Genomic DNA, 27,226 nt, shown 5'->3' with positions numbered 1-27,226 from the left:
CCATCCAAATACGTTGTTAAAACCTTCTAAATCCAAAATGTCTGTGTTTTCAAGAAGTAGCCACTCTTTCAACCAGCAGAAAGCTGCTGATTCATAGTAAAGTTTAAAGTCTGGCAGGGCAAATCCACCTCTTTCCTTTGCATCAGTTAATATCTTAAATTTTATTCTGGGCTTCTTGCTCTGCCAGACAAATCTAAAAATATCTCTCTGCCACTTCTTGAAACAGTCCATCTTGTCCACAATTTGAACAAAAACAACATTCTAGGCAATACATTCATTTTTATCACAGCAATACGGCCTAGCAATGAAAGCTTCAAATTTGACCAAATTTCTAAATCTTTTTTTACTTCTTGTCAGGGAACTGCCATCAGAGGAACAGGTGGTGGAAGGGCTCACGGAGGCTGGGAGAGAATCAGCAGCTGAAGCAGGAACCAGCAGGGGGAGAGGTGGATCTCTGAGGGAAAGCGAGCAAGAGGGAGGGCTCAGGGACACGTCCAGCGAGAACAGTGGGGAGGTATCTGAAGCTCCCATAGGGAGACCCACTCCTCGCCGGAAACTGTCACGCCGCGAGTCCAGAAGACGTGTTTCCGTTAAGGAGCTTTTATGCTGGAAACGATTCCGAAAGCAACCACTGTCGGAATCTGCAAATGACTAGAGCAGCCATGTCTGAGGGGCTCCGTCACAGACAGAGGTTTGTGAACTTGCACAGACTCTGAGGGACTACGCTTTTACGCACAAGCAGCTCATCATCCCATCACAGCATTCCGACAGTCTTTGTAAGCTGTTTGTGCAGGAGAAGGCATCATGAGTGACCCAGCCGGAACCGGAGAAGCAGGAGTTGGAGCTGGTCCAAGCTTGGAAGAAAGGTACCGGGCATTGGAGATCCAACTGGCGCTGCAGACGGCGAGGCTTGAGGAGAGAAGGGCTCAGGATGCAGACAAGAAGGGGAAAGCCACCCAGTTCACCAGAAAGGTACCAGGATTGGTGCAGAAGTTTGAGGGGGACCCCAAGGACTACCATGCCTTTAGAACAGAGATGCAATATGCCCTCAATGTGCAGTTTGATGAATTCCCTGACGAGGAATCGCGAGTGGCTTTCGTGATTGGGCATCTTGAAAGGGGGGCGAGAGACTGGGTGAGACCCCTGATGGCAACGAATAATGACGTCCTAAAGGACACAATGAGGTTCTTTCGTGCCATGGATCTCATGTTTTCCAGCGATATTGAGCAGGGAGTGGTGCGCAGACAGCTAATGGCTTGCAAGCAGGGGAGCCGATCTGTCCGTGAGTACTGGACTGAGTTCACCATGCTGGTTCACAGATTGGGGTGGGACTTATCGGCGGAACCCATTCAAATGCTATTTGAAGAAGGTCTTGCTTCGGCTGTGAAAGACGAACTTTCCCGGGGTCCCAGGGCGGATTCTATGGATCAGCTGACCAAATCTGCGCTGACCATAGGAGCGCGCCAGGAGGCGAGAGCTTTGGAGAGGCGGGAAGGGAAGGGGGAACGTTGGAAGGAGTTCCGCATTCCAGACATTCCAGAGACAACTTTCCCGCCGGCAGAGCCGATGGAAATCGGAACAGCGCGCGCGCGCGCAGTTTCAAAGCCCAGTGAGGGGGGAAAGAAGGAGGGAAAAGGCGCCTGGAAATGCTATCTCTGCCAACAGCCAGGTCACTTTGCCAGAGTCTGCCCCCAGAGGAAGGAATGGCAAGGGATGGTGGGAGCTGTTGAGGGAAGAGAGGAGGAAATACCGGAGCAAGTAAAAGCCAACGCCTGGCTGCCACCGTCGGGGCACAGCAGCCAGGCCAAAGAGCAGCGAAAGTGCCCACGCCAGAACCCCCTAAACCTGCCCTAGTGATAGAAGTGTCACTAGAGCTGCAAAACGGATACCCTCTAAAGATAAAGGCGCTGTTGGACTCAGGCAGCTCCTGCAATTTCATGAGCAAAGAGTTTGCAGCTGAACACCAGATACAGACGATACCTTTAAGCAACCCCCTGCAGGTGACCACGATCGATGGCAGGGAGTTGTTGGGAGGAGAAGTCAGCTTGCAGACCGTCCCAATGATAATGAAGGTGGCAAGGCACACCGAACTGATAGCGTTTAATGTGGCCACCTTGGGAGGAGCTCCTATTATTTTGGGGATGAGCTGGCTAGCGTTACATGATCCGCTGGTGGGCTGGCATCAGAGAGTGGTTTCCTTTGGTTCAGCACATTGCTTAGAACACTGCAAAGGGCGAAAGGGTTCAGCAGGGGCCCAAGCCACCCTAGCAGGGACGGAAGTAACGGAGAAAGTGAAGGTACCACGACAATACGCTGATCTCAGCGACGTGTTCAGCGAAAGGGAAGCTGACCAACTACCCCCGCATAGACCCTTTGACTGTCAAATCAATTTACTCCCTGGGGCACAGCTTCCTGTAGGCAAGTTGTACGCCATGTCAGACAGAGAAATGCAGGAGCTAAGAGAGTTCATTGACAAGAACCTGAAGAGAGGTTTCATCAGAGAGTCCAGAGCGGTGGGAGGTAGCCCAGTGTTTTTTGTGGATAAAAAAAACACGGACAAGCCGAGACTTGTGTGTGACTTCAGGGCGTTAAACGCAGTGTCAGAACCATTGGCCTTCCCTATGCCCAGGATTGACGACATTTTGACCAGGGTGCGGAAGGGAAAGATTTTTACAAAGCTGGACCTAAGGGGGGGCGTACAACCTGATACGTATAAGGAAAGGGGATGAATGGAAAACCACCATGTTCACCCCTTTGGGGGCATTTGAATATTTAGTTATGCCATTTGGCTTACAAGCAGGCTCGGCCTGTTTCCAATCATTTATGAACCACGTACTGGGGCCTTTGCTTTACAAGAATTGTGTGGCCTTCCTAGATGACGTGTTGGTGTATTCTGAGAATGAGGAGCAGCATGTGAGAGACGTCAGAGAAGTGTTGAGCAGGCTGCAAGCCAACCGGCTGTGGGTGAAACTGGAGAAGTGTCAGTTTCATACCAAGGAGGTGGAGTTCCTGGGGTACCGCCTGTCAGACAAGGGATTGGCCATGGATCCCGGAAAGGTCCAGGCAGTGCTGGAATGGAAAACACCCAAAACAAAGAAGGATGTGCAGAGGTTCCTGGGGTTTGGGAACTTTTATCGTAAGTTCATCCGAAACTTTGCTCAACTGACGGCGCCCATTACAGACTGTCTCAGCAGTAAGAAGAAATTCGTTTGGACTGAGGAGGCGGAGCGAGCTTTTGAGGAACTGAAAAGGGCCTTCGCCTCTGAAGAACAACTTCTGCATGTGGATTTACAAAAAAAGATGAGAGTCGAAACAGACGCATCAGACAGAGCCATAGGGGCGGTGCTTCTTCTGCAGCCAGGGAAGGAGGAGTCAGAGTGGAGACCGTGTGCCTTTTTTTCGCGAAAACTGAACAAATCCGAGAGGAACTACACGGTGTATGACCGAGAACTTCTTGCTATTCATGAGGCTTTCCGGAGATGGAGGCACCTGTTAATTGGCGCACAACATAAGGTGCAAGTGTGCACTGATCACAAGAACCTAGAGTATTGGAGAATGGCACGAGTGCTCAACCAACGGCAGTTGAGATGGGCCCAGGAGTTCTCCAAATTTAACTTTGAGATTTGTTACGTGCCAGGCGCAGAGAACGTTAGGGCGGACGCTCTCTCACGCAAACCTGAATATTTGGAGGGGGAGGGAGCACCCGAAGAAACACATGTCATTCCAGAGGACCGCTGGGTGTGTGGGGCGGCATTGGTGGGGCAAAGAGAACTGGTAGAGGGAACGGAGAATGATGAATACGCCCAGGACAAACTCAGGGGTCTCAGGAGGGAGGGAGATAAACCCGGAGGTTTTGAGGAGAGAAATGGGGCGTTGTATTACAAGGGAGCGTTATATATACCTGAAGGAGAGTTGAGGGGGAAGTTACTCAAGCAGCTGCACGATAGCCCCACAGCAGGGCATTTTGGGCAACACAAAATCATGTGGCTGGTTACCAGGGAATTTTGGTGGCCCAAGCTCAGGGAAGATGTGCGGGAGTATGTGAGAGGGTGTGACCAATGCCAGCGAGCCAAAGGGGAGAGGCGGGCACCGGTAGGGTTATTAGAACCGCTACCCACACCTGAAAGACCATGGGAAGCAGTGGCAATAGATTTCATGACTGATCTGCCAAAGTCCAGAGGGAAAACAGCCATCATGGTTGTGGTAGACCTGTTAACCAAAATGGCCCACTTTATAGCCTGCTCACATGCTGTCACGGCAGAAGAAACAGCTAAATTGTTTGTAGAAAATGTGTTTAGGTTGCATGGCGCCCCCTTGAGGGTGGTTTCAGACCGAGGGAAACAATTTACTTCCAGGTTCTGGAGGAAGCTCATGAGCTTACTGCATGTAGAGGTCAATTTTTCGACTGCCCGGCATCCTGAAACCAACGGGCAGGCGGAAAGAGCCAATGGCATCCTCCAGCAATATTTGAGGTGTTATGTCAATGACAGAGAGAATGATTGGGTGGAGAAGCTGGCGTTGGCGGAATTTGCCTACAACAATGCGGAGAACGTGTCCACGGGGATGAGCCCCTTTTTGGCTAATTACGGGTGCCATCCCAGGGCTTTCCCGGGGGGGGAGGGGAGAGATGGAGCGTCCCGGCTGCCGAACAGTTCGTAGAAGAAATGGAGGCGATCCATCGCCAGCTCCAACTTAACTTAGACAGGGCCAAGGAGGAATATAAGAGGCAGGCAGACAAAAACAGAAGAGAAGGTGAAACCATTAGGGTGGGGGACCAGGTGTGGCTGTCAACCCAAGGGTTACCATTCAAAGGGGGTTGTAAGAAGTTAAGACCCAAAAGATTGGGCCCATTTGAAGTCACGCAACAGGTCAACCCAGTGGCTTTCAGACTCCGGTTACCGAACCACATGAAGCTGCACCCAGTTTTCCACAGGTCGTTGCTGTCACCGTATAAAGGGGACAGAGAAGGGAGGGTCACTCGGGGACCAGCAATGGAGGAAAGGGAACACAGCTACCATGTAGCGGAGATCCTCGATTCCAGGTGGAAGGGAGATCAAGTAGAGTATTTGGTAATGTGGGAAGGGGAACCGGAGTCGGAAAACACCTGGGTCATGGCAGAGGATGTCAATGACGAGGTTTTAATAGAAACTTTTCATCAGAGGTTCCCACGTAAACCTCAGCCTGTAGCGAGGTTCCGGAGGGAATACTTTGCCACCACCGACGAAGAAGAGGAGTTGGAGGGGTTCACAGATTCCGAGGAGGAGGAGGATTCAGCGAGCCGGAACGGCGACCGATGGAGGGAAATGTTCGAGACGTCTGAAGATGAAGAGGATTCTTTTCGGGGTTTTACCTCCTCACCGCCCAGAGGAGAGGGAACGGGAGGGGGTGAAGGGGGCCCTGGAGGGGAGGTGGATGTCAGGGAACTGCCATCGGAGGAACAGGTGGTGGAAGGGCTCACGGAGGCTGGGAGAGAATCAGCAGCTGAAGCAGGAACCAGCAGGGGGAGAGGTGGATCTCTGAGCGAAAGCGAGCAAGAGGGAGGGCTCAGGGACACGTCCAGAGAGAACAGTGGGGAGGTATCTGAAGCTCCCATAGGGAGACCCACTCCTCACCGGAAACTGTCACGCCGCGAGTCCAGAAGACGTGTTTCCGTTAAGGAGCTTTTATGCTGGAAACGATTCCGAAAGCAACCACTGTCGGAATCTGCAAGTGACTAGAGCAGCCATGTCTGAGGGGCTCCGTCACAGACAGAGGTTTGTGAACTTGCACAGACTCTGAGGGACTACGCTTTTACGCACAAGCAACTCATCATCCCATCACACTTCTGTCCAACATTTCTCATAATTATCTTTAAATAAATTCACATTTTTAGCTGTCATATTAATCCCCAAATATTTCACTTTCTTGACCACAGTCAAACCTGTCTCATTCTGAAACCTCTCTTTTTCAATTACAGTTAAATTTTTCTCTAAAACCTTAGTTTTTGACTTATTCAATTTAAATCCTGCTACTTGACCAAATTCTTGAATTAAATCTAAAACCCTTTTGGTACTGGATTCTGGCTCTTGTAATGTTAGTACTAGATCATCTGCATATGCTCTCAATTTGTACTGTTTAGCTCCGACCTGTATACCTTTAACCAACTGGTCCCTTCTGATCATATTCAGCAAAACCTCCAGGACTTATATAAAAAGCAATGGGGAAATTGGGCACCCTTGACGTGTCCCTTTTTCTATCTTAAATTCCTCCGTTACCACATTATTTACAATTAACTTAGCTTTTTGCTCAGAATATACTGCACCTATACCATTTTCAAATCCTTGGCCTACCCCCATCCCTTGGAGATTCTTTTTCATAAAGCTCCAAGAAATATTGTCAAAGGCTTTCTCCGCGTCCACAAATATCAAAACTGCTTTAGTATTTATGTTCACTTCTAATTTTTCCAAAATGTCAATTATATTCCTTATGTTATCTGACAGGTGTCTTCCCGGGAGAAAGCCTGCTTGGTCTCCATGAATCTCCTCCCTCAACACTTTTTTCAATCTCTTAGCCAAGATGTCAGCAAAAATTTTGTAATCCACATTTAATAACGATATAGGCCGGTAGTTCTTAAGTTGGGTCTTTTCAGTCTCTGTTTTCGGTATAAGTGTAATATAGTCTTATTTCCACGAATCTGGTGCCCTTTTCCCCTCCAAGATTTCATTGCAGACTTCCTTCAAAGGTTGTAGTAACCACTCCTTCAGAGATTTATAATATCTGGAAGTCAGCCCATCCGGTCCCGGAGACTTGCCCAGTTGCATATTTTGAATGGCACCTTCTATTTCTTGTTCAGTTATTTTTTGATTCAGCACTAATTTACTTTCATGGGAGATTTTTTGTAATCCATTTGTCTCCAAGAATCGGTCTATGTCCATTTCTTTCTGTGGCCCTTCTAAATTTGTAACCGTATTTAGTTTTTGTCTTTTCCTCATTTGCCAAGCCAATAATTTCCCTCATTTATTTGCTGATTCAAATGTCTTTTGTCTCATTTGTTTAATTTTCCATTCTATTTCTTGATTAGCTGATTAGCTGTTCTCCCTGTGCAAAGGTCAGAGGGGGCAGGGTTTCTGTTGAGGCAGGGGATTAGCTGTGGGAGGAGCATATCAGACCTAGCAGGGCAGCAGTTGAAGAAGGAGCAAAAAAGGTTTTCTTGTGTGTTTCTTTGTGGCTGATTAGCTGTTCTCCCTGTGCAAAGGTCAGAGGGGGCAGGGTTTCTGTTGAGGCAGGGGATTAGCTGTGGGAGGAGCTTATCAGACCTAGCAGGGCAGCAGTTGAAGAAGGGAGCAAAAAAGGTTTTCTTGTGTGTTTCTTTGTGGCTGATTAGCTGTTCTCCCTGTGCAAAGGTCAGAGGGGGCAGGGTTTCTGTTGAGGCAGGGGATTAGCTGTGGGAGGAGCTTATCAGACCTAGCAGGGCAGCAGTTGAAGAAGGAGCAAAAAAGGTTTTCTTGTGTGTTTCTTTGTGGCTGATTAGCTGTTCTCCCTGTGCAAAGGTCAGAGGGGGCAGGGTTTCTGTTGAGGCAGGGGATTAGCTGTGGGAGGAGCTTATCAGACCTAGCAGGGCAGCAGTTGAAGGAGCAAAAAAGGTTTTCTTGTGTGTTTCTTTGTGGCTGATTAGCTGTTCTCCCTGTGCAAAGGTCAGAGGGGGCAGGGTTTCTGTTGAGGCAGGGGATTAGCTGTGGGAGGAGCTTATCAGACCTAGCAGGGCAGCAGTTGAAGAAGGAGCAAAAAAGGTTTTCTTGTGTGTTTCTTTGTGGCTGATTAGCTGTTCTCCCTGTGCAAAGGTCAGAGGGGGCAGGGTTTCTGTTGAGGCAGGGGATTAGCTGTGGGAGGAGCTTATCATACCTAGCAGGGCAGCAGTTGAAGAAGGAGCAAAAAAGGTTTTCTTGTGTGTTTCTTTGTGGCTGATTAGCTGTTCTCCCTGTGCAAAGGTCAGAGGGGGCAGGGTTTCTGTTGAGGCAGGGGATTAGCTGTGGGAGGAGCTTATCAGACCTAGCAGGGCAGCGGCACGCGGCTAGCGGCACGCGTAGTTTGATCCATCTTTTAGATTTAGGGGAGCTAGTCTCAAACGTTTGTTGGGGGAGACCTAGGTTTTTTTCTTGTGGGGGGAGTTATTTGTCCTGTCTTCACGCTTTTTATGATGGAGGACTGCTGTAGCCACCCCCAACGACATGTTGTCAGGATGGAGGGGGAGGGAACAGCTGCAGTCGCCTGTGGTTCCTGTGCAATGTTTGCCATCTTGCCAAAGGTTGCAGGCAGCTTTACCTGCAGCAATTGCATGTTGATTGCCCTCTTAGAAGACAAATTCCAGCAACTGGAGGAACGTGTAGCTACGCTCCAAAGAATTAGAGAGCTGGAGCTCTTCTTGGAAGCAACAGAGCACACCGTCTCCACCAAGGAGGAGACAGGGGACTCCCCTGAGAAGGAGGCTAGTTCACCAACACAGGAGCCAGATATATGGAGAAACGTGACTCAAATAAGTAGGAGGCCCAGGGTTCGCTCTGATTGTTTAGAAATACACAATCGCTTTGAGGTCCTCTCCCCTAGCATGGAAGACGAAGAGCAGACTCCATTTGAGGATCTCTCCCTCATTACAGTCGATCAGGTATATGAAGACGAGCAGCAAAGTCAGTCCTCAGGGAATGTGCAGGGGACCTTGGAACAGACAGCTCATGGAAGAACCCCGACCAAACCTAAGAGGAGGCGTGTAGTGGTGATAGGGGATTCCCTACTGAGGGGAACAGAAGCAGTGATCTGTGGCCCTGACAAGATGTCTCGGGAAGTGTGCTGTCTCCCCGGGGCTAAGATCCAAGATGTAACTGAACGACTGCAAGGAATCATAAAACCCACTGACAAATACCCCTTCCTCTTGGTTCATGTGGGAACCAATGACACTGCAAGCAATAGCCTCCAGAAGATCAAAAGAGACTACGAGGCTCTCGGCAGGAAATTGAAGCAACTAAATGCACAAATTGTCATCTCATCTGTCCTCCCAGTTGAACGACGTGGCCCAGGGAGAGAGGGAAAAATAGTGGAAGTGAACAGCTGGCTTCGCTAATGGTGTAAACAGGAACGGTTTGGATTCTTAGATCACGGACTGCAGTTTCTTGAAGATGGACTTCTGGCAAGCGATGGGCTGCACCTCACAACGGTTGGGAGAAATGTTTTTGCCAAAAATCTCAGAAACCTCATCAGGAGGGCTTTAAACTGACTAATGTGGGGGAGGGAGACAGTGCTCCTGAAGGTAGGAGTCTATCAATTGATGAAGATGATCATCCAAATGTCATAGACCAAATGGAGCAAACAGCACACAGACCTAGTGGTGGGAGGAAAAAATCCTTAAATAAGAGACACGGGGGAATGATTAATGGACTTCAATGTCTGTACACTAATGCGCAAAGCATGGGAAATAAACAAGATGAGTTTGAGCTCTTGGTACAGCAAACTAAATATGACATAATAGGCATCACTGAAACCTGGTGGGATAAGTCCCACGATTGGAATGTAATAATGGGGGGATACAATCTATTTCAGAGAAACAGACCAGACAAGAAAGGAGGTGGAGTGGCGTTATATGTCAGGGATGTGTATACCTGTGAAGAGATCCAAGATTAGAGAACCTCAAAGCCAAAGTGAGAGCATTTGGGTCAAAATTAAGGGAGAGAAGAATAACAGTGACCTCATTGTGGGAGTTTACTATATATATATATATATATATATATATATATATATATATATATTGCATTTTAAAATTTTATTAATTTCCCATTATATATACATTATATCCGTATTTAGTACATCTCATACATTTTGGACTTCCTTCAACGTCATTGACATTCATTCGTATTTGTTTCTTTATAACGCATTCCGATCATTCATATTGCCATTCTTGCCTCCCTTCGTACATTATTTCCATTAAGCAATACTTATTAGTACTTTACAGTACCTCTTTAAATCCCACTAGCGTTGTATTTACAAAACATTTGTTCTCCAGATAACCCGCAAATTTCCCCCAGTCTTCAATAAACTTTTGATCCTTAATATATCTAATTTTCCCTGTTAATTTGTCCAACTCGGCATATTCAGTCAATTTTAATCTCCACTCTGCTATCGTTGGTGTCAGGGGTTCAGGAGCAGAGGCAAGGGCAAGGGAGGAAACAGAGAGCGAGGGGGAGGAGGCAGAAGAAAAGATGAGTGATGACGACGACCCGAGATCTCCGAGTCTTTCCAGTGAATCAGAAGATTCACAGGAAGGAGCACCAGTGGCCAGGGCAAGGGGGGAGCCTAGGGGGACACCCCAGGAAGAAAGGGCCAGAGGGGACTCAGAGGGGAGCAGTTGGAAATCGGGACCAGCGTCACCGCCAGAGAGCAGGGGAGAGGAAGGGCGCCAGGTATCAAGCGCTGGCAGCTCACAACAGGAGGGAGGGCACGAGTCAGGAGTGGCCACACCTCCATCGGGGAGCGAAGAAACGGTTAAGCGGAAAGTGGAAGGTTGGGCGCGCGCGCCAAGTTCAAATGCAGAGGAAGGTGGCGCAATAAGTAGCCCGGAAAGGGAGCCAGGTCCTAAAGCCCGGCGCAAGGAGACAGGAGGGTCCGGGGGGTCAGCGTCAGAAGAATCCCGGAAGGAAGAGACTCCGGGGGGCAGAGGGACCCAGAGAAGAATGGTCAGGCGGAAAAGGTGGAGTAAGGCTAGGTTAGTAAGCTGGTGCACAGGGGGCGGAGACTGAGACGGAGCTTCGCCGGTCTAACCCTTAAGACGTAGAGTTGCGCGCAGCAGCTTGAGAATGGAAACTGTAACTCAATAAAAGACTTTTACAAGTGACCGCTGGCTAGCGTGATCCTCTGTGAGCTAGGATCTGGAAGCAGCTCTGACAGTTGGAATTTCTTCCTGCTTCCATTTCTGCGCTACCACAATTCTAGCTGCCGTTACCGCATACTGGAAAATTTTACAATCCTTTCTTTTGATGTCCTTTCCCACAATACCTAATAAGAAAGCTTCTGGCTTTTTTACAAAAGTATAGCTTAACATCTTTTTCATTTCATTATAGATTTCATCCCAGAAGCTTTTAACTTTCTTACACTCCCACCATAAATGATAGAACGTCCCTTCTTTTTGTCTACATTTCCAGCATTTGTTATCTGTTTTATACATCTTAGCTAATTTTACGGGTGTCATATACCACCTGTATAGCATCTTCATCACATTTTCCCTTAGTAGCGCACATGCCGTAAATTTTATATTCACTCTCCACAGTTTTTCCCAATTCTCCAGTTGGATGTCATAGCCGAAATCCCTTGCCCACTGTATCATCACAGATTTTACTTCCTCGTCTTTCGTATTCCATTCTAACAATATTTTGTACATATTTGACAGATTTTTATGGTCATTATTTATTATCTCTTTCTGAAATGTCGATTCCTTTTCTTCATAACCCCTCTCTTTCACCTCTTTTTTAAATATTTCATTTATCTGAAAGTAATGCAGCCAATCGTAGGTGTATATTTTAACCTGGTCGTATGGTTTTACTTTCCACTTCCCTCCTTCCTTCGTAACCATTTCTCCATAGGTGCCCCATTTTTCCCTCATATTGACTTTCTTTACACTTATCAACTCCAATGGGGATAACCAATGTGGGGTTTTCGGTTCTAATATATTTTTGTATCTGTCCCAGACCTCTATTAATGGTCCCTTAAAGATGTGGCTACAAAATCCCTTATGCACTCTCTTTTTATCCCTCCACAGATACGCATGCCACCCGAATTTGTTGTTATACCCTTCCAAATCTAATAACTCTTTGTCTTCCAACTTTACCCATTCCTTTATCCAGCAAAGACATGCTGCTTCATAATACAATCTCATGTCTGGTAAGGCGAAGCCCCCTCTTTCTGTTGTATCTGTTAATAACTTAAATTTAATTCTGGGCTTCTTTCCCTCCCAGACAAATCTAGAAATCGCCTTTTGCCATTCTTTAAAATTTTTTGTACCTTTTATTATGGGTATCGTTTGGAATAGAAATAGCATTTTAGGGAGCACCATCATTTTGACCATGGATATTCTTCCCCAGAATGATAATTTCATCCTGGCCCAGACCTCTAGATCTTTTTTAATTCCATTCCACACCGGGGTGTAGTTATTTTGGTATAAATCAATATTTTTGTTGGTGAGCCAGAGTCCTAGATATTTTACCTTTTTAACGACTTCGATTTCTGTTTGCTGCTGTAGTAATTCTATCTTATCCTGATCCAGATTTTTAACAATCATTTTTGTCTTACTCTTATTCAATTTGAATCCTGCTAACTTCCCAAATTTCTCCATCTCCTCCAAAATTTCCTTTATACTTTCTATAGGTTCTTCCACCGTTAAAACTACATCATCAGCATAAGCTTTCACTTTATACTCATTTGAACCTAATGTTATTCCCTTAATTTGTTTATTTTGTCTTATTGCATTTAGTAAAACTTCCAGAACCACAATGAAGAGTAACGGCGAAAGCGGGCAACCCTGCCTTGTTCCTTTGGATATTTTTATGTCTTCAGTAATAACGTTATTTATTATCAGTCTCGCCTTCTGTTCTGTATAGATTGCTTTTATACCATTCCAGAACTCTTGACCCACCTCCATAAATTCCAAATTTCTCAACGTAAAATCCCAGGCTACGTTATCGAAGGCTTTCTCCGCATCTACGAAAATTAAACTGGCTGGTTTGTCACATCTGTCCGATAAATACTCTATTAGGTTAATTATACTTCTTGTATTGTTTTTTATTTGCCTGCCCGGTAGAAAGCCCGCTTGATCTTCGTGTATAATCTTTATTAATATCTTTTTAAACCTTTTAGCTAGAATTCCGGCGAAGATCTTATAATCCGTGTTTAATAAGGAAATGGGTCTGTAGTTTTTTACTTGAGTTGGGTCCGCATCTTGCTTTGGAATTATTGTGATGAATGCCTCCTTCCATGTACTTGGGATCTCTCTTTCTTTTAGGGTGTTATTCATTACCTCAATTAACGGAGTCATCAATATGTCTTTCATTTCTTTATAGTAACTCGATGTGAACCCATCTGGGCCCGGGGCTTTCCCTCTTTTCAATTCTTTTATCACTTCTTCAACCTCTTCTCTGAATATTGGGGCATTTAGCCTTTCTTTTTGATCTGTCGAGATCTTCCTCACCATTTTTTCTTTTAGGTATTGTCAGAGCTGCTTGAAGATCCTAGCTCACGGAGGATCACGCTAGCCAGCGATCATTAAGTAAAAGTCTTTATTGAATTACAGTTTCCATTCTCACGCTGCTGCGCGCAACTCTACGTCTAGTAGCTAGGTCGGCGAAGCTCCGTCTGAGTCTCCGCCCCGTGTGCCCCAACTTAATATCCTAGCCTTGCTCCACCTTTTCCGCCTGACTGTCCTCCTCTGGGTCCCTCTACCCCCCGGGGCTTCTTCCTTCCGGGATTCTTCTGACGCTGACCCGGACCCTCCTGCCTCCTTGCGCCGGGCTTTAGGACCTGGTTCCCTTTCGGGGCTGCTTACTGCGCCGCCTTCCTCTGCATTTGAACTTGGCGCGCGCGCCCAACCTTCCACTTTCCTCTTAACCGTTTCTTCGCTCCCCGATGGAGGTGTGGCCACTCCTGACTCATGCCCTCCCTCCTGTGGTGAGCTGCCAGCGCTTCCCCCCTGGCTCCCTTCCTCTTCCCTGCTTCCTGGCGGTGACGCTGGTCCCGATTTCCAGCTGCTCCCCCCTGAGTCCCCTCTGGCTCTATCTTCCTGGGGTGCCCCCCTAGACTCCCCCCTTGCCCTGGCCACTGGTGCTCCTTTCTGTGAATCCTCTGATTCACTGGAAAGACTAGGAGATCTCGGGTCGTCGTCATCACTCATCTTTTCTTCTGCCTCCTCCCCTTCGCTCTCTGTTTCCTCCCTTGCCCGTGCCTCTGCTCCTAAACCCCTGACATCCATCCCCCCCTCGAAGCCCCCCATTCCCCCCTCCCCTCCTTCCGGTGCTGGAGCTGGGGGCTGCTGTTGCAAAGGGACGAACGTCGGATATCGGTCGCTTCCCGTGGCGGGCCTCCATCTGAACTCTCCCGGGTCTTCCTCCCTGCTCTCGTCGACGACGGTCACCTCCGCTTCCATCTCTGTGCCGCCGTGCTCGAAACCAGGGTCGTCCCCGAAAATGTCCATGTCCGTCTCTCCCTCACTTCCTCCTGGCGGCGTTGCTCGTCCTGAGCATTCCAGCCACTTTCTGCGGAACTGCTCCTCTGGCCTATCGTCCCACCAATACGAGGGTTCTGAGGCAGATCCCGAGGGTGACCCCTCCGGGGAACGGACGTCTCGTGTCGGTTCCTCGTCCGAGTCGAACCCCCGGAACGTGCTGGCCGAAAGCGTGGGCGTGAAAAGCCAGTCGTCGAAAAAGTCTGCTGGCATAGGTCTATGTGGGAAGAGGGCATGAAACTCGTCTTTGAGCAGAGGTTCGTCTAAGGCGTAGCCCGGCACCCAGCTGTTCGCACTGGCCGGGGTGCCCTCCTTGGCGAGAAAGTATTCTACCCCCTCTTCCCCCCATCTGGAGTCCAAAATCTCCGTGACTTCGTTGATGCGCTCCTTCTGTGCCACTCCCGCGTGCCCTGTTCTGTCTCTGGCCGGACTCGGCGCCGTTCCGGGTTCCTGGAACCTGTGCGGTGCCTTGTAGGGAGTGAGCACCGATCTGTGGAATACCGGATGCATTCTGGAACCCTCCGGAAGTGCCAGTCTGAAAGCTACCGGGTTGACCTGCTCTTCGACTTGGTAGGGCCCCAGTTGTTTATGCCCTAGTTTCTTCTTGGCCAACGACCTGGCCGGCACTGCGTGGGCTGCTAACCAAACCCAGTCTCCCACGTGGAGCTCTTCTCCAACCCTTCTGTGCTTGTCTGCTTGTACCTTGTATGCGTGCTTGGCCAGCTCCAGGTGGCGCCTCAGCTGATCGTGGACTTCCTGCAGCTCCGACGCGAACGCATCTGCTGTCTGCGGCTCCCCCTCCCCCATTCTTTCCAGTCCCGGGAAGGTTCTGGGGTGCCTCCCGTTGTTGGCGAAGAACGGCGTGACCCCCGTGGACACGTGCTTCGTGTTGTTGTAGGCGAACTCGGCAAGCGGCAGGTAATCCACCCACGTCGCAGGCTGTTGATTTGCATAACATCTCAGGTACTGCTGCATGATGGCATTGACCCGTTCCGCTTGCCCGTTGGTCTGCGGGTGTCTCGCCGACGCCAGGTTGATCTTGACGTTCAGGAAGCCCATCAGCTTCTGCCAGAAATTCGAGATGAACTGCCGCCCCCGGTCGGACAGAATAGACCGTGGCAGACCGTGAACCTTGAACACGTGGTCTATGAACAGTTTGGCGGTTTGCTCCGCCGTGGCCACCTTAGCACACGGAATGAAATGCGCCATCTTGGAAAACAGGTCCACCACCACCAGCACTGCCGTCTTGCCCCTTGAGCTGGGCAGATCCGTGACAAAGTCCAGGGCCACCCTTTCCCAAGGTTCGACCGGAGTTTGCAGCGGTTCCAACAGTCCGGCCGGCGGTTTGTGCACTGGTTTGGCCCTCTGGCAGGTGTCACACCTCGCCACGTAGTCTGCGACCTCCCCTCTCATTCCAGGCCACCAGAAATCCCTGGCTACTAATTCCACCGTCTTCTCCTTGCCAAAGTGCCCGGCCGTGGGCGCGTCGTGCAGCTGCTGCAGCACCTTGGCTCGAAGTTCGTCTCCCGGCACGTAGATGGCCCCTTTACGGATGAGCAATCCATCTCTTAGCTGGAAACCGTCGGCCGCTGCCTTGCCCCTTTGCACCTCTGCCATCTTTGCTTGTGCGAAGGAGTCCCCCTGCAACGCTCGTCGCACCGCCTCTAGGTCCACGGTCGCCGCGGCGCACGCCCACACTGTTGGTGCGAAGATGTGCATGGCGGCTGCTGGTGTTGCGTCCTCCAGATACTGTGGCTTACGGGAGAGAGCGTCTGCCATGATGTTGGTATGGAGACATACTCTATTCGGAAGTCGAAGTTCGCAAAGAACTCAGCCCAACGTATCTGCCTCTGGTTCAGGAACTGTGCCGTGCGCCAGTGCTCTAGATTCTTGTGGTCCGTGCAAACCTGCACCGTGTGCTTGGCGCCGATCAGAAAGTGCCTCCACGCCTTGAACGCTGCGTGAATGGCCAGCAACTCCCTGTCCCATATGGTGTAGTTCTGCTCGGACTTGCTGAGCTTCCTGGAGTAAAACGCTCCCGGTCGCCACACCCCCTGCGGGTCTTTCTGCAGCAGGACCGCCCCCACGGCTCTGTCCGAGGCGTCTGTCTCCACCCTCATCGGCTTGCTGGGGTTGACATGAAGCAGCTGCTCTTCCGACGCGAAGAGACGCTTGAGTGCCTGAAAGGACTGCTCCGCCTGCTCTGTCCAAATGAACTTCTTTTTCTTGGAGCTAAGCGTGTCAGTGATGGCCGCCGTCTGCATCGCGAAGCCCTTGATAAACTTGCGATAGAAGTTCGCAAAGCCGACAAACCGTTGGACCTCCTTCCGGTTGCGCGGGCTCTTCCAATCCAACACCGCTCGAACCTTGGCGCTGTCCATGGCGAGCCCCTTGTCAGACAGCTTGTAGCCCAGAAAATCCACCTCCGGCACGTCAAATTGGCACTTCTCCAGCTTGGCGTAGAGCCTATGTTGCTTTAGCCTGCTCAGCACTTCCTTGACGTGTTTGTCATGCTCCTGCTGCGACTCCGAAAAGATCAGGATGTCATCTAAGAAACAGACGCACGTCTTGTAGAGAAGTCCCGCCAACACGTGATGCATAAATGCTTGAAAAACGTGGGAGCCATTTTGCAATCCAAAAGGCATAACTCTATATTCGTAGGTCCCCAGTGGCGTGAACATGGCTGTCTTCCACTCATCACCCTCCCGCATGCGAATGAGGTTGTACGCCCCCCGCAGGTCCAACTTGGTGAACACTCTGCCCTTCCGTACCTTTGCGAGGAGGTCGTCAATTCGGGGCATGGGGAAGTCCGATGGCCTAGTCACACTGTTCAAAATCCTGTAATCCACTACGAGTCTCTTTTGGGGCGTGTCCCGCTTCTTAACAAAGAATACGGGACTGCCCCCCACTGCCCTGGACTCCCGGATGAAGCCGCGCTGCAAATTATGATCAATGAACTCCTTGAGTTCTTGCAGTTCGTCCTCTGACATGGAATACAGTTTCCCTTTAGGCAGCGCCGCCCCCGGCAGCAGGTCAATTTTGCAGTCATATGGTCTGTGAGGGGGTAGCCTGTCTGCCTCCTTCTCGCAGAAAACTTCCAAAAATTCAGCGTACTTGTGGGGAATCGCTTGCAGCGTGCCTAGCAGCAGCTGCGACTCCTCTTCCTCTCCTTCCTGCCTGGGCACGATGCAGTGTTCAGCACAAAAGGAAGAGCCGAAGGTCAGCTGCCTCTGGTACCAAGCCATCGTTGGGCTGTGCTTGTCCAGCCAACTCATGCCCAATACAATGGGCGTGTCAGATAGTTGAGTGACGTTGAAGCTGATGATTTCTCTGTGATTCCCAAGTCGCATCACCATTGGTGGCGTCTGCTTCACCACTTGCCCCCCGAGCAGCTCCCTGCCATCCACCGTGACAACCTGCAGGGGCAGTGTGGCCGGCAGCAACTGCACAGCGTGCCTGTCGACAAAGTCCTGCCCTATAAAGTCCGCATTGCTGCCTGAGTCAATGGTGATTGGCACGTCCATGGTGATTCCATTGGGCAGCTGGAGAGATGCTGTGAGCCTCACTACTGGTTTGGGCGGGAGGGGGTTCACGGGCTGTAAAATCTCTGGGGACTGCGTCACTAACACGTCTGGCTGGGCCCCAGTGCCTCTTCCTCCAGCCAGACAGCGTCGTTTCCCTGCTGTGGTCCTCCTTGCTGCGTTGCTGCAGTCACCATTGCTGAGGCTGCAGTGAGCTTGTGGGGCCTCTGGGGACACTCTTTTGCCATATGCCCTGGCTCCTCACAGACGTAACACTTCCTGTTCCCTCTAGGAGGCTTCGCTTTCACTGCTGCCGGTGCTAGGGCTCTGGTTGCTGACTGAGCCCTTGCACCTCCAACCTCCATAGGTTCGGCTCCTCCTCCTGGCGGAGGCGTGGATTGCGCCCGCGCTGCTTCTCTGGGAAGGAAGGAGGGGCCCCCGGCTGGTTCGCGCCCTCCACGCCCTTCGTCCCTGCTCCACGGACGTCCTTCCAGCCTCACCCCCACTGCCAGTGCCCTCTGAACGACCTCCTGGGTGGTTCGGGGTCTCTCCCCCCTCGCGATCTCATCTTTAATCGAGTTGTGCAGCCCCTCCCAAAAGAGGTCTCTTACAGGAGCCGAATCTCTGTCCCATTCCAGGGCACTGACCAAGGCGAAAAAGTGGGCATGATACTGCCTGACGCTGGCCCTCCCTTGTCTCAGCCCATGCACCTCCTTCCGTGCAAGATCCACGTCAATACTTGATAAAAAACACCCATCCATCGCTTTAATAAAGGCATCTGCATTCTGGAGCGCCGGATCCTTATCTCTCCATAAATTGCGTAGCCATGCTTTCGCATCCCCATGCAAATGGGACATGATGAACCCCACTCTCTCTTGTTCATCTCTAAAGTCTTTATGCAGCAGTTGCAGTGCGCACAGTACGTCGGCTCTAAAGTTGGGATACTGTTGCAGGTTCCCATCGAAGTGAGAGACCAGCCCGCCTGTCCGTCTCGCCAACCCAATTCCCTCCTGCCGGGGTGTCTGCTTTGTCAGCACGTCTAACCTGACCTGGAGATCCCTGCAGGCGGCGGCTGCCTCCTCCTCTCTCTTCCTGGATGCGAGAGCCTCTGCGTTCAGTTGTGCCACTGCGTTTCTGAGTTCCTCTATCTGCTGCTCAGCCGTCATGTCGTCTGCCGTTCGTGAGCTCGCTAGTAGGCACCTGTTTCTCTCCCCTCCTCGAGGCTGTAGATGCCCACAAGAGGGAGACGGAGCTTACTGTCAGAGCTGCTTGAAGATCCTAGCTCACGGAGGATCACGCTAGCCAGCGATCATTAAGTAAAAGTCTTTATTGAATTACAGTTTCCATTCTCACGCTGCTGCGCGCAACTCTACGTCTAGTAGCTAGGTCGGCGAAGCTCCGTCTGAGTCTCCGCCCCGTGTGCCCCAACTTAATATCCTAGCCTTGCTCCACCTTTTCCGCCTGACTGTCCTCCTCTGGGTCCCTCTACCCCCCGGGGCTTCTTCCTTCCGGGATTCTTCTGACGCTGACCCGGACCCTCCTGCCTCCTTGCGCCGGGCTTTAGGACCTGGTTCCCTTTCGGGGCTGCTTACTGCGCCGCCTTCCTCTGCATTTGAACTTGGCGCGCGCGCCCAACCTTCCACTTTCCTCTTAACCGTTTCTTCGCTCCCCGATGGAGGTGTGGCCACTCCTGACTCATGCCCTCCCTCCTGTGGTGAGCTGCCAGCGCTTCCCCCCTGGCTCCCTTCCTCTTCCCTGCTTCCTGGCGGTGACGCTGGTCCCGATTTCCAGCTGCTCCCCCCTGAGTCCCCTCTGGCTCTATCTTCCTGGGGTGCCCCCCTAGACTCCCCCCTTGCCCTGGCCACTGGTGCTCCTTTCTGTGAATCCTCTGATTCACTGGAAAGACTAGGAGATCTCGGGTCGTCGTCATCACTCATCTTTTCTTCTGCCTCCTCCCCTTCGCTCTCTGTTTCCTCCCTTGCCCGTGCCTCTGCTCCTAAACCCCTGACAGGTATCTTTCTATTTTCCTTTTGTTGTTCCTATCTTTATTCCTATATAGTTGCTCATAAAAATCCACAAATCCTCTTCTAATTCCTTTCGGGTCAGTTATTTCTTCTCCATTTATTTGTATTTTGTTAATTGTGTTTTGTTCCTTTCTTCTTTTGACTTGCCAAGCAAGCCATTTTCCTGACTTATTGGCGAATTCGAAGTTTTTCTGTCTTAGCCTTTTGATATTCCACTCAACCTCCTTATTTATTAACATTGCAAATTGAGTTTGGAGGGATTTTATTTCCTGCAATATCCTCTCATTGTTCGGTTTTTTAATCAATTTTTGTTCATAGTCCATGATCTGTCTCAGAATCTCTTTAGTTCTTTTTTCTTTGTTATTTCTTTTCCACACATTTTGTTGGATGAACAGGCCCCTCATTACTGCCTTACTCGCGTCCCATACTACACTTGTTTTTACCCCTTTGTCTAAGTTATCCATAAAGTACTCAAGTAATTTCTTCCGTATTTTTTCAACAAACTTTTGGTCATCCCATAGGTTGTCATTTAATCTCCATCTAAAAGTTCGTTCTTCAGCTCCCCTCATCTCCATTATTATGGGGTTATGATCAGAGATAACTTTAGCCTGAATTTCAATTTTTGTTATTCTTAGTGTTAGTTCGTTTGATATCCATAATTGATCTAATCTTGACATCGATTGATTCGGTTCTGAGTGATATGTGAATTGTTTCTCCAAGGGGTGTCTCAATCTCCATATGTCTACTAAATTACAGTTCTTAATCATTTCAAAAAATGTCTTAGGTAATTTTCCTCCTTCTGTCTTCGTTTTCCTTAATCTGTCCATTTCAGTTGAGACCACCCCGTTCATATCTCCCATTATTATAATTTTTTGATCCATGTATTCAAATAATTTCTCTTCCAATAGTCTAAAAAATTCTGTTTTATTTCCATTTGGTGCGTAGATCCCAACTATTATCAGTGTTTCGCCTTGCCATTTAATACGGACTGCTATTATTCTTCCTTCCTCATCCTTAAATAATTGGTGTGATTCAATATTGTTTTTGATATAGAGTACTACTCCTCTTTTTTTCTCTTTGTCCGAAGATATGAATTCATTCCCTAACCTCTTATTAATAAGGATTTTCCTATGTTTCTTGGCCACATGTGTTTCTTGAAGGCATATGATATCCAGATTTTTCTTTTTTAGGATACGTTCAATTCCATTCCGTTTTTTCTTATCATTCATTCCATTAATATTCCAATTCCATAATTTTAATGTCATATTTCTTAGCCCTAATTTGATTTGAGTGTTACCCTATATCCTTTCTGTCTCTTCACCTTCTTCCTCCTCTTCGTCTTCCTCTAATTCTCCTCTACTCTGTTCTTCCTCTTCACCCAATTCTAACTCCTCCCTCAGTTTGAGTCCGCCTTCTGCACCTTTAGGCTCCTCCTCTCCCGACTGAAGCTCTTTGTATCTTCTTGTAAACTTTCCTATCTCCTCAGGGTTAGTCAATCTTCTTTTGACTCCTTTATAGAAAAATGAGACGCCTTCCGGAAATTCCCATCGAAAGTCAATCCTGTTCTTCTTAAGCAATTGCACTAGTGGTTTATAGGGTTCTCTTCGTTTCAACAGCCTTATTGGGATGTCTTTAAATATAATTATGTAGTGTCCGTCAATATATAATCTCTTTTCCCTGTTCCTTTGCAAAATTAGGTTTCTCGTTTCTCTATCTTTAAATGTAACTAAACAATCCCCTGGAAATTTCCTGGCTTGATTTGATTTGATTTTCATTCTATATGCATTTTGTATTGTCCTCGCCACATCTTCCTCCTCCAGCTCCATCCACAGTGCTATTTCCTTTATTAGTCTTTCTTTTATATTTTCATTTTGTACTTCCGGGATTTGCCTCAGTCTTAAATTAATCTCCCTCTGTTTTAGTTCATTCATTGAGATAGAGTCCTTTATTTCTTCCTGTATTTTATTCAGGTCTGCTATCTCATTCCTCATTTTTTCTTCTTCTCGCTTCATTTCTTTCATTTCCTGCTTTGTCTTTTTTAATCCCTCATCCACTCTTTTAGAGACCTCCTTAATCTGTCCTTTCAGTTCACTTACTGTCTCCTCAATCTTTTTATCCATCTTCCCGATTTTATTATCCACCTGTTCCAATTTTGTTTCTAAATTTTTTTCGCTTTGCTTTATTTCTGCGAACATCCTCAATATTTCTGTTCTAAATTCTGTTTCTTGTTTTGAAGCTCTCCTATCTGTTGGGGTTCCCCCCTCTGCCCCTTTCTTTTGAGTGTGTGACATTGTCTTTAAACCTCGGGAATTCCTTTATTCCCCTAAGTATTCTTTTATCTAACCGGTCCTTCCTATGTAAATATTCCTATCCTTGTATTTAGGTTATTCAGTTAACCACCAAAATAGTATTAACCCCCAAAGATAGTATAAACCCCCTTATATATTAACAGCATATAGTAACAAATGACAATTGACCAAACGGCAAAGAGGAAGCCACCAGACCCAGCTTCCTTAAACGTTCGTCGTGACCAATGTACTTAGATGTTATCCCCCCTTCCTGAAGTTTGAGGGAAGTTGGTTATTTATCAATTCTAATAATGTCCTGTTTGTAATCTTCTTGCCCCTATTCGGGCTAATCCAACCAGCCCTTCGACAGAGGCTTGACTTATAAAGTTTTATGTCCCAATATAGTCCGTGTGGAAAACCAGAATGTTTGAGGACACTTTACTTGACGCTTCCAAAATACTCCAAATTTACTCTTAAATTTAACAGATTTAAGTGCTGAATTAAATATAGTTATCGATATTCATGTTAGGTATCCTTATTCAAATGTATCTTTACTGCACAGGTCAAAATATACAGTCCAGTTGTCTTCTTTATTTTCACTAAACCTAACGAACCTCCCCTGAGGTTTTCCAAGATTAGGGTGTGGTGTTTAACTTAAACCGCTAGGGGGAGTCAGTCCCTTTCAAACTTAGGAGTAGAGTTCTTAGAAGTTCTTTCAAGCTTAGGAGTAGAGTTCTTGGATAATTAGATAATTGGTTTCACCTGTTTGTTTGTTTTTTCTCACTGTCCTTCTTGAGTTCCTGACTCTTTCAGTAACTTAAGAGCTGAGGCTAAAATGAGGAATAGTAAATAAAAAAAAGAGTCCCAGGACGTCGACGCAGTAGTTCAGAATGTTCAGAGTGTTTTATCTTCCCTTTCTCTATATCTTTTAAAGCCGCTTAATATAACACTTCACAAAAGTCTTAACAGTAGTCCTCTTTGTATTTCGCTTATCTTAGTTGCTGTATCGACTGGATTTTCCCTTCTAACACCGCGTTTCTCTGCCCTCCCTCTGTTATTTCCCTTTCTCCTTTGCTTCCGGAGAGGGTTTCTTTTGACTTTGAGTCTATGGGAGTCTATGGGAGAGACGGAAACAGTAGCCGCTAGCGGCAACTTACTTTCTCCTTCGGCTCTGCATACCGCGCTGCGACTTTTTTCAATGAAGTCAAGCCGACGCTAAACTCGGATTCTTCTCTTTCTGCTCCGATACTTCCTTCCCCTCTCCTTTCACGTTATTTTCAACACTCCTTTCAGTATCTGAGTTTCTTTGTGTCGAGAGTGGGGCGCTTAGCCTTGCAAGCTCGGGGCTTCGCTGGTTCGCCGTTGTAATGGCCGCCCAATTTGCCCGCCGCTCGTTCCGTCGCTCTCTTCACCGTTATTCAAAGGCTACCTGACGACCGGACGAAGGGCACCTCGGCGCTGCTGGGTACCTGGACCTCTGGACACCCTCCAGAGGTTTAGCAGGAGGTTTTTTTCGCCCTCAAAACCTCCCAAATCGGCTGAAGAAGCTAGGGTTCTCTCTGCAGAAAAAACCCTCGCCTGCAACCGGATCCGCGCCCCACCGGAAGTCCTGTGGGAGTTTACTATAGATCCCCAAGCCAAACGGAGGACATAGATGATGCCTTCCTGGAACAGATGGCCAAGCATGCAAAAGGAAGGGAGATAGTAGTAATGGGAGACTTCAATTACCCGGATATTTGTTGGATGTCAAACTCAGCCAAGAGCATAAGGTCAAACAGATTCCTCACTGGCCTTGCAGACAACTTCATTGTCCAGAAAGTGGGAGAAGCAACAAGAGGAACAGCCATTTTAGATCTGGTCCTAACCAATGTTGATGACCTGGTTAGTGGGGTAGAAGTGGAAGGATCATTAGGAGCGAGTGATCATGCTCTTCTGAAGTTTACTATACAGCGGAAAGGAGCAGCCAAGCATACTAGGACTCAATTTCTTGACTTTAAGAAAGCCGACTTCATAAAACTTAGGGAAGTGCTGGGTGAGATCCCATGGACAGTAATACTAAAAGGAAAGGGAGTTCATGATGGCTGGGAGTTTGTTAAGAGGGAGATAGTAAAAGCACAACGTCAGGCAATACCAATGAGACGGAAACATGGAAGGTGCCTAAAGAAGCCAGGGTGGCTATCTAAAGAACTTTTAACTGAGTTAAGATTAAAAAAGGATGTGTACAAAAAATGGAAAAGGGGGGAAACCACCAAAGAGGAAGTCAAACAAATAGCCAGCACGTGTAGACACAAAGTCAGAAAAGCTAAAGCACAGAATGAACTCAGGCTTGCTAGAGAGGTTAAAAGCAACAAAAAAGGCTTTTATGGGTATGTTCGTAGCAAAAGGAAGAACAAAGAAGCAGTGGGGTCACTCAGAGGAGAAGATGGTGAAATGCAAACAGGGGACACAGAAAGGGCTGAACTCCTCAATGCCTTCTTTGCCTCAGTCTTCTCCGATAAAGAAAACAATGCCCGACCTGAAGAATTTGGAGCAAATGATTCAGCAGAGGAAACACAGCCCAGAATAACTAAGGAGATAGTACAAGAATACTTGGCTAGTTTAGATGTATTCAAGTCTCCAGGGCCAGATGAACTGCATCCAAGAGTATTAAAAGAACTGGCAGATGTGATCTCAGAACCACTGGCTGTCATCTTTGAGAATTCCTGGAGAACAGGCGAAGTCCCGGCAGACTGGAGGAGGGCAAATGTTGTCCCTATTTTCAAAAAGGGGAAAAGAGAGGACCCAAATAATTACCGCCCAGTCAGTCTGACATCAATACCAGGGAAGATTCTGGAGCAGATCATTAAGCAAACAGTCTGTGAGCACCTAGAAAGGAATGCTGTGATCACCAATAGTCAGCATGGATTTCTGAAAAATAAGTCATGTCAGACTAACCTGATCTCGTTTTTTGACAGAATTACAAGCCTGGTAGATGAAGGGAACGCAGTGGATGTAGCCTACCTTGATTTCAGCAAGGCATTTGACAAGGTGCCCCATGATATTCTTGTAAAGAAGCTGGTAAAATGCGGTCTTGACTCTGCTACCACTCAGTGGATTTGTAACTGGCTGACTGACCGAACCCAAAGGGTGCTCATCAATGGTTCCTCTTCATCCTGGAGAAGAGTGACTAGTGGGGTGCCACAGGGTTCTGTCTTGGGCCCGGTCTTATTCAACATCTTTATCAACGACTTGGATGATGGACTCAAGGGCATCCTGATCAAATTTGCAGATGACACCAAACTGGGAGGGGTGGCTAACACCCCAGAGGACAGGATCACACTTCAAAACGACCTTGACAAATTAGAGAACTGGGCAAAAACAAACAAGATGAATTTTAACAGGGAGAAATGTAAAGTATTGCACTTGGGCAAAAAAAATGAGAGGCACAAATACAAGATGGGGGACACCTAGCTTGAGAGCAGTACATGTGAAAAGGATCTAGGAGTCTTGGTTGACCACAAACTTGACATGAGCCAACAGTGTGACGCGGCAGCTAAAAAAGCCAATGCAAATCTGGGATGCATCAATAGGAGTATAGCATCTAGATCAAGGGAAGTAATAGTGCCACTGTATTCTGCTCTGGTCAGACCTCACCTGGAGTACTGTGTCCAGTTCTGGGCACCACAATTCAAGAAGGACACTGACAAACTGGAACGTGTCCAGAGGAGGGCAACCAAAATGGTCAAAGGCCTGGAAACGATGCCTTATGAGGAACGGCTAAGGGAGCTGAGCATGTTTAGCCTGGAGAAGAGGAGGTTAAGGGGTGATATGATAGCCATGTTCAAATATATAAAAGGATGTCATATAGAGGAGGGAGAAAGGTTGTTTTCTGCTGCTCCAGAGAAGCGGACACGGAGCAATGGATCCAAACTACAAGAAAGAAGATTCCACCTAAACATTAGGAAGAACTTCCTGACAGTAAGAGCTGTTCGACAGTGGAATTTGCTGCCAAGGAGTGTGGTGGAGTCTCCTTCTTTGGAGGTCTTTAAGCAGAGGCTTGACAACCATATGTCAGGAGTGCTCTGATGGTGTTTCCTGCTTGGCAGGGGGTTGGACTCGATGGCCCTTGTGGTCTCTTCCAACTCTATGATTCTATGATTCTATCATTCTATCATTCTATCATTCTATCATTCTAATCAGTTCCATATATTGTTTTTGGTATAATTTTATTTCTCTCAAAATCTCTTGAGACTTTGGTTTCACTCTCAATTTCTTTTCCCCTTCTTTTATCTTCTCCAAAATTTTATCTTTTTTCTCATTTTGGCTTCTCTTCTTTATTGCATTTTGTTGTATCAAGAACCCTCTCATAACAGCTTTACTTGCGTCCCAGATTACTCTTTTCTCCACATCAGTGTTCATATTTATTTCAAAATAGTCTCATCTCTAAATAGGGTGTCATTCATCCTCCATCTAAAGGAGCCAGTTGATATTTGTTTCATTTCCATCTTTACAGCATTATTGTCAGAGCAGGTTTTCGTGCAGATTTCCACTTTCTTTAACTTTGGTGCCATTCCTCTAGTTACCCAAATTTGGTCAATTCTAGTCCATGTCATCTTGGCTTCAGAAAAGAATGTTCCCTCTCTTCCAAGAGGGTTCTTTGTTCTCCAAATATCCACTAAGTCCATATTATCTGTCATCTCAAAGAAGGTTTTTGGTAGTCTGCCATCTTTTGTGACTACCTGTCTCTGTGCTTTGTCCATATTTGTCGAAACTACTCCGTTCATATCTCCCATCAAAATCAAATTATAGTCTAAATAGTCCAGTAGAGTCTCGTGCAACTTCTTAAAGAATTCAGATTTCCCCTCGTTCGGTCCATACACCCCTACAATCAAAAATTTCTCTCCTTGAAATTGAATTTCAATTGCCAAATATCTTCCTTGTTCATCTTTAAAAATTAATTTCGGCAAAAGTTTCTCCTTTGCATATATCACTACTCCTCTCTTTTTAACTTTGTCCGACGAGATAAACTCTTGACCCAATCTCTTATTAATAAGTATTTTCCTGTGTAGCCTCGTTACGTGTGTTTCCTGTAAACAGATCAAGTCCAATTGTTCTTTTCTTAATATATGGAAAACGCCTTTTCTCTTCCGAGGGGAATTAAGTCCATTGCAGTTCCAACTT

This window comes from Podarcis liolepis, assembly GCF_965112155.1.
Source record: "Podarcis liolepis genome assembly, chromosome: W".
NCBI classification, from domain to species: Eukaryota; Metazoa; Chordata; class Lepidosauria; order Squamata; family Lacertidae; genus Podarcis; species Podarcis liolepis.
This window is presented reverse-complemented; position numbering follows the sequence as displayed.